The following is a 7,538-nucleotide window of genomic DNA, read 5'->3' as shown; positions in this document are numbered from 1 at the left end:
CGGATTTCCCCACAATGGCCATCCCTATGAATAGTTGTTTTAAATAGATATTATCTGGCCTGGTATGTAATCTGTTTTTATGCTTTTTATGCTTTTAAAATTTGTATATAGGTTTTTAATATTCAATGTTTTAATCTTTGTAAATGGTCCAGGGAGCTTCGGCTATGTGGCAGTATATAAATGTAAGGATGTTTTCAGGATGTTTTAATAATGTGTACTATGTTTTTAATCAATTTTATGTATTTATACTTATTGTTGTTCCCTTCCTTGATCCAAACGGAGAGGCGGGTAAGAATTTTTTTTTTATTATATTATTGTTATTATTATTATTAACAATACTAATGCTAATACTACTAGTAGTAATAATAATATATTCCTATGTTCCCATTCACAATATACTACAAAAGAGTACATCGTTAAAAGCAAAACAGCATATAAATAAGTTAATGGTTGGGGAAAGCCAGGGGAAACAAGTAAGTTTTTAGTAATCTTTAGAAGCACATGATCACCTTTGCTTGATGTATCATAGAAGGGAGGCCATTCCTGATCTGTATCACAAAATAATAATAATAATAATAATAATAATAATAATAATAATAATAATATATTTATTTATTCGTTACCCGCCTCTCCCTCTGGATCGAGGCGGGGTACAATCCAGTAGCAATCCTCTCAAAATATCCCAAACCCTTCCCATGACCTAAACTCAGCAAACGTAAAAGAACAGGAGGAAAAAAGATGTTGAGAGGCAACAAAAGATGACCAAACAGAGAAGAAGGTTATTAGAAGGAGAAGGGCAGGTGAGGAGAGCTAAATTAGATAACCACAAATGAAGGGGGGAGTGGAATCAGAATTCAAACAGGATTTCAGATCCAGACCTGAATGTGAGAATAAGTGGATGGGAGGAGTAGGATAGTTTGTCCAATTTATTTGCCCGCACTGTGCCTGAGTCCCATGAAATTGCCTATTATTGGAATCTCTAAACTAGTTTTGGTTGGGGTCAGAACAGTTTCCTTAGGCCATCCAGTTATTTTCAGAAGTAGCGAGGGATGACACTGAATTTCAGAACTCCCTAGTTTGAAAACGCTGGGCCAATTACAAGGCAAGCCAAACTCTCCTCTGAAGTTCGGCTCTGCTTGTCATTAGCTCACCTTGGTGCCAGCTACTTACAGCTTTTCCAGCTCCTGGTTTCTCCTCCTCCCCCTCCGTTTCAAAAACTTACCTTTTGAAGGTGGGGAGGAAGAGGAGATATTTTTGGCGGTGAAGGCTGGAGACCTCAGAGGGCCTGCGCTTTTGTTGATTCAATGGAGGCGTCTCAGCACACTCCGAAGCCTGTATTATCATTGAAACTTGTTAAATCCTTGTGGCTCAATCCATGTAGCTAGGAGAATTAAAATTACAGATTGCAGCATTCCCAGTTCCAGAAGTGTTTGTATGTATGGGAACGTGAGGAGAGGAGGGAAATCATAGCAGGGAAGGCTGAGGAGAGAGGAGGGTTATTAGGGAATTCTTGACTGGGCCGAGTAATTCTGAGCTTTGAAGAACATTTTTTTTAAAAAAGCCCAAGTTGTTCTGTTTTCTTTTTCTTTTCTATTCTGTTTTCTTTCTTTTATTTATTTATTTATTTATTTATATTATTACATTTATATACCGCCCCACAGCCGAAGCTCTCTGGGCGGTTTACAACAATTAAAAACAGTAAACATTAAAAGTATACAAAAATTAAAAAAACATAAAAACAGTATAAAAACAACAGTATCCATTTAAAAAACAACAATTCTGGGGTCCATTAAAAACAAACTTAACATTGTAAAATGCTGTTAAAATGCCTGGGAGAAGAGAAAAGTCTTGACCTGGCGCCGAAAAGATAACAATGTTTTCTATCTGAAGAAGCAAGACTTACTGGTACTTTATAAAAACAACTTTATTAATCAACTAGTAAAGCATTCAGATACTATCTTGCATGGAGCTCTTCCCTTTTCTGGAGCTAACAACACCTTGTGTTCTAGCTAATCCAAACCAGTTCCTTGTTTGCAGAACAAATTTGAAAGAGACAGTGCATGATTCCCACAAGTTTTTTTTTTTTAAAAAAATGAAGTTTTCACAATATTACACCAATTAAAAATCAACATTGAGGTGGGGTTGATGCCTGATCAGGATACAGCTGTGCGGATCGCTGGGACTAGTGGAAACTTCAGTCATAACACAGCTCAAGCTACTGGTAGTTGTTAAGTGGGTTAGGCTACCCAATAGGCTGTACAGCTAAGTGTTGCTGAGGGTGGATTCCACCCTCAGCAACACTGGGTTCAGACTACACGCTAATCAATGGGGGTGGGTGGGTAATAGGAACAAAATGGAAAACAACCGTTGATTAGCATGTCATCCGAACCTGGCCAAGGTGGCTCATTCTGACTTTTGCAATTGAAAAGCAGATCTTAGTAGAAGACAAGCACACATACATAGACAATTTTAAAAGCTGATTAGGTAGTAATGTGTCTGCATAAAGTACTCAAACCAAGAATGCATTCAATCTTGAGTAGGGATGTGTGATAATTTTGTTTCAGTTCAGTTTTGATAAGAATTTACCAAAATTCACAAATTCATAAATAAATGTGGGAGAGGCCAAAACTACCAAATGCCTCCATTCAGGCTCTGGGCTTTGAATGCTTTGTTCTAAATAAAACCTGGGTTTGAATCCTTGTATATTCTACTATGTTAGTACTTAACTAGAGTTGCCAGCTCTCTCTCTCTCTCTCTTTTCTGACAGGCTCATCATAATCTTTAGCAGCTATATAAAATGCTATAATTTGTATAAGTTACTCAGAAATGCGAGCAAATTGCTTGGAAATTTGAGTAAATTGTAGGGAAAACATGCACCAAAATAGTTCAGAGAAAAGCTAACAGCTTGGCTTGGAAATGCAAATCAATCCATATACACCACAGAACTCATACATTAAAAACAAAAGTATAGAATTTCCCAGCAATAGCCATGCCTAAGCAACTCCCAGTCAGAATAGACTGGGCTATGTGGACAAATGGTTTGACAACTTTCTATGTTCAACACAACAAATGTATGTAAAAATTTGAACTAAAAGAAGACACATGTGTTATATTCCCAGTAGCTGCACCTCCAAGAATGTGTCCCCACAAATTCTAGACATGAGTTATATTACAGGGAGAAGCTTTTCTCTTATTCTAGAGCTGTGCAGAGCCTACCAGACCTGCATGGAGAATGAAGTTGAAAGGTAATGGAAATCCAAGAGATTACTTTCTTAGATTTAAGCGGTATCCATTTTGAGATATAACAAGACTTACATAAATGAAGAACAATTTTAGAGATTTCTGCTTCCAAAGCTTCCAAAGCCTGAAAAAGTGAATTGATTTTGGAAATGAAGTTAACAATGACCCGAACATAAGATGGTTAATAAAACAAGCATAGCTTTTGTCTTCAAATACAGAATACTAAAGCTTTCAAGAGAAAAAGCAATCCATTCCATGCGTAGAATTGCTTGGGAACTACAGCCTTCAGCTTGAAAGAAAATACTTCCATATCATCAGTCTTATATTTGGGGTTGGGGGGGGGGGGGAGAGATCTTTAAGGGTAACTAAAAAAAGAAGAGCAGAGAGTTATTAAGTGATAAAAACTGCAGATAAGAAAGAGAACCCCCTAATGTTTTTCAAGGAAAAGAAAGGAAAAGAAAAACTTAACCAGCACATTTAATCTGAAATATAATGAGAGGAACATGAGGAAGTGAGAACAGAAGAAATATAAAAAAGAGTAATAGAAATGTTTTAAAATGCTAATTATCCATTTGTAGTCACTCTAAAGAGCCATTCTTAAAGTGTTTTCCCCATGTAATGGGAATGTTCACTGTACTGGAATAAATTGAAGAGTTTATTCCAAATCCTGCAGAATATACAGAAAATGTTTTGTCCCATTGCATGGAATGATTCCATATATAGAAATGAGTGCATTGATAGCCACCAGGCTCTCTGTGGAAGGTGTGGAAGATAGATGCTTGTCGCCATTAAATCCCATTTCCTAGCACAAATTCAAATGAATGTGCAGCATATACAGAACTTCAGAGGGTTTGTGAGATGCAACTGTACCATGCACAAGAATGGCGGTACCTTGCTGCATTGAAGCTTTTGATCAGGATGAGCAACTTTTGGGGGGAGGAGGGGTCAATTCCCCCCAGAAACCACTGGGAGCTTGTTGCACCCTTCCCCACCACTGCTGAAATGCCCACTGCTATTTTTTGTTTTTGTTTTGCTACAGTGGTAAAAAAAAAAAAAGCCAGTGATTTTGCATGAAAGCAAGGAAGAGTGCACCTTCTTTAGAAACAGAATTGTGCTCCTGTTTCTTGATAAGGTGCTCACTCCCCTCATGCCTTGTTTCATTGAAAAATCATGGCCGGGGGGGGGGGGGGAGATTGCTACCTCCATCCCAACAAGTTTGGCAGGGTTGGCAACAGGTTCATTGGTGGCCACGAAATGGGCAAAAGGTGGGGTCACATAAGGCCTTTAGAAGCATGCTTCAGATCTTGCACTAGATTTTGGAGGGGTGTTGCCGTGAGGATGACGGGTATCCTTTCTTGGCTCAGGCTATGGGACCCTAATAAGAGGGTCTATTTCTTTCCATTGCTGAAGGGTGGGCTCGAGTTGGGATTCCAATGAGGCATGTTTGTACCTTATCTAAGACAAAAGTGGGACTTTTAGACCTAATCTACACCAAGCAGGATATTGCACTATGAAAGCGATGTATAAAAGGCAGGAGTCACACCAAGCAGGATATAGCACTATGAAAGCAGTACATGGTATGTATCAATGGGCCCCAACAGTTGTCAGTGCACTTCAATACCACTATAAAGCAGTAGTGTGGCTCCTGCCTTTTATATACCACTTTCATAGTGGAATATCCTGCATGGTGTAGATGAGGCCCAGGCTGGGATTTTGGTTATATCTGTGTATAGGGATATAGCTTGCTTGGCCTTGTTTGGTCTAAGGCTGCTGCTAATGGTAGTTCAATTGTGTTAGTGTTAGCTTTTTTCCTCTTTTGCTGCAAATTTAATTGGAGCTAGGTAGCTTTATTGTTATTTCTCTTAACATCAGCTGCAGAATAGACTACTTATAATGTTGATATTATTGGTAGCAGTTATTGTTAATTGACCTATTTGCATGTTTAATACTCATTGCAGCTTCTGATGTGCTTTAAATGAACTGTTAGTTGTCGAACTCTCAATCGTACATGGTAGTGGTGTTTTAATTTTTATTGTGTATTTTGCCTACAGTGCTTTTATTGTTTTTAAATTGTCAATTTTCTGTGAACCAATTTGAGCACAATGTATTTGTGGAAAATGTAGCATTTAAATAAACTGACTATGGTTCATAGAATCATAGAACAGCAGTGTTGGAAGGGGCCTACAAGGCCATCGAGTCCAACTCAATGCACGAATCCACCCTAAAGCATCCCTGACAGATGGTTGTCCAGCTGCCTTTTGAAGGCCTCTAGTGTGGGAGAGCCCACAACCTCACCAGGCAACTGATTCCATTGTTGTACTGCTCTAACAGTCAGGAAGTTTTTCCTGATGTCCAGCTGGAATCTGGCTTCCTTTAACTTGAGTCCGTTATTCCGTGTCCTGCACTCTGGGAGGATCGAGAAGAGATCCTGGCCTCCTCTGTGTGACAACGTTTTAAGTATCTGAAGAGTGCTATCATGTCTCCCCTCAATTTTCTCTTCTCCAGGCTAAACATGCCCAGTACTTTCAGTCTTTCTTCATAGGGCTTTGTTTCCAAACCCCTGATCATCCTCGTTGCCCTCCTCTGAACACGCTCCAGCTTGTCTGCATCCTACTTGAATTGTGGAGCCTAGAACTGGACATAATACTCTAGATGAGGCCTAACCAGGGCCGAATAGAGAGGAACCAGTACCTCACGCGATTTGGAAGCTATACTTCTCTTAATGCAGCCCAAAATAGCATTTGCCTTTCTTGCAGCCATATTGCACTGTTGGCTCATATTCAGCTTGCGATCTACAACAATTCCAAGATCCTTCTCATTTGTAGTATTGCTGAGCCAAGTATCCCCCACCATGTAACTGTGCATTTGGTTTCTATTTGGTTATATGACTATATAGAATTCCATGAACTCTGGCATGGTGGGACGTAGTGGAGAGATGCAGTAGTATGTATAAGGAAACCATCTTTACCCAGGAATGGTGAGTAAATATTTGTTTCAGTATTTGTTAGTGATGGGATGTATTTAGTATTGCTGCCTCCTGTTAAAAAGGCAGTTAGCAGAGAAAAACAAAAGGCCGGCCAGAATGAGCATTCACCAGTCTCATGTGCACACACAAGGCTAAAAGAAAAATAAGGCCACAGTCTTCTTTAGTTGAGAAAGGAAACAGCTTTTCACACAAGTATTCTGGCACATAAGATCCAGGTACAGCAGAGGGTTTCATGAGAGTTGGTTCAGTCTCTTTTACACAGGCAGGTGTGTGTGAGAGAGAGTGCTATGTGTTCCCAGCAATGGAAGGCGAGGGAGAGAGAAGGAAAGAAAGAAAGGGAGGAGCAGGAGGGAGGAACCCCCACTGTAAATTCTAGAGATCCTAAGGCTAAGTTTGAAAGTGAGGAGGAGCTGAGGAGCCTTATGACAAAGGTGAAAGAAGAAAGTGCAAAAGCTGGGTTGCAGTTAAACCTCAAAAAAACCAAGATTATGGCAACCAGCTTGATTGATAACTGGCAAATAGAGGGAGAAAACATGGAGGCAGTGACAGACTCTGTATTTCTGGGTGCAAAGATTACTGCAGACGCTGACTGCAGCCAGGAAATCAGAAGACGTTTACTTCTTGGGAGGAGAGCAATGACAAATCTTGATAAAATAGTTAAGAGCAGAGACACCACACTGACAACAAAGGTCCGCATAGTTAAAGCAATGGTATTCCCTGTAGTAACCTATGGCTGCGAGAGCTGGACCATAAGGAAAGCTGAGCGAAGGAAGATAGATGCTTTTGAACTGTGGTGTTGGAGGAAAATTCTGAGAGTGCCTTGGACTGCAAGAAGATCAAACCAGTCCATACTCCAGGAAATAAAGCCAGACTGCTCACTTGAGGGAATGGTATTAAAGGCAAAACTGAAGTACTTTGGCCACATAATGAGAAGACAGGATACCCTGGAGAAGAGGCTGATGCTAGGGAAAGTGGAAGGCAAAAGGAAGAGGGGCCGACCAAGGGCAAAATGGATGGATGATATTCTGGAAGTGACAGACTTGACCTTGGGGAAGCTGGGGGTGGTGACAGCTGACAGAAAGCTCTGGCGTGGGCTGGTCCATGAAGTCACAAAGAGTCAGAAACAACTGAACAAATAAACAACAACGAAGGCTAACTAAGCCATGCATTAATTAAGTGCAATACTGCCCCCTTCCTGTACCCCACAGACAAGGTTGCAATATTCCTAACAGCAACTTGTCTTGTTCTTTACATACAGCTATTCAAAATTCAAGACTATTTTCTTAACTGAGCACTAAACACTAGATGGATA

This window comes from Elgaria multicarinata, chromosome 4 (assembly GCF_023053635.1).
Source record: "Elgaria multicarinata webbii isolate HBS135686 ecotype San Diego chromosome 4, rElgMul1.1.pri, whole genome shotgun sequence".
NCBI lineage: Eukaryota > Metazoa > Chordata > Lepidosauria > Squamata > Anguidae > Elgaria > Elgaria multicarinata.
Note: the sequence above shows the minus strand (reverse complement) of the source record.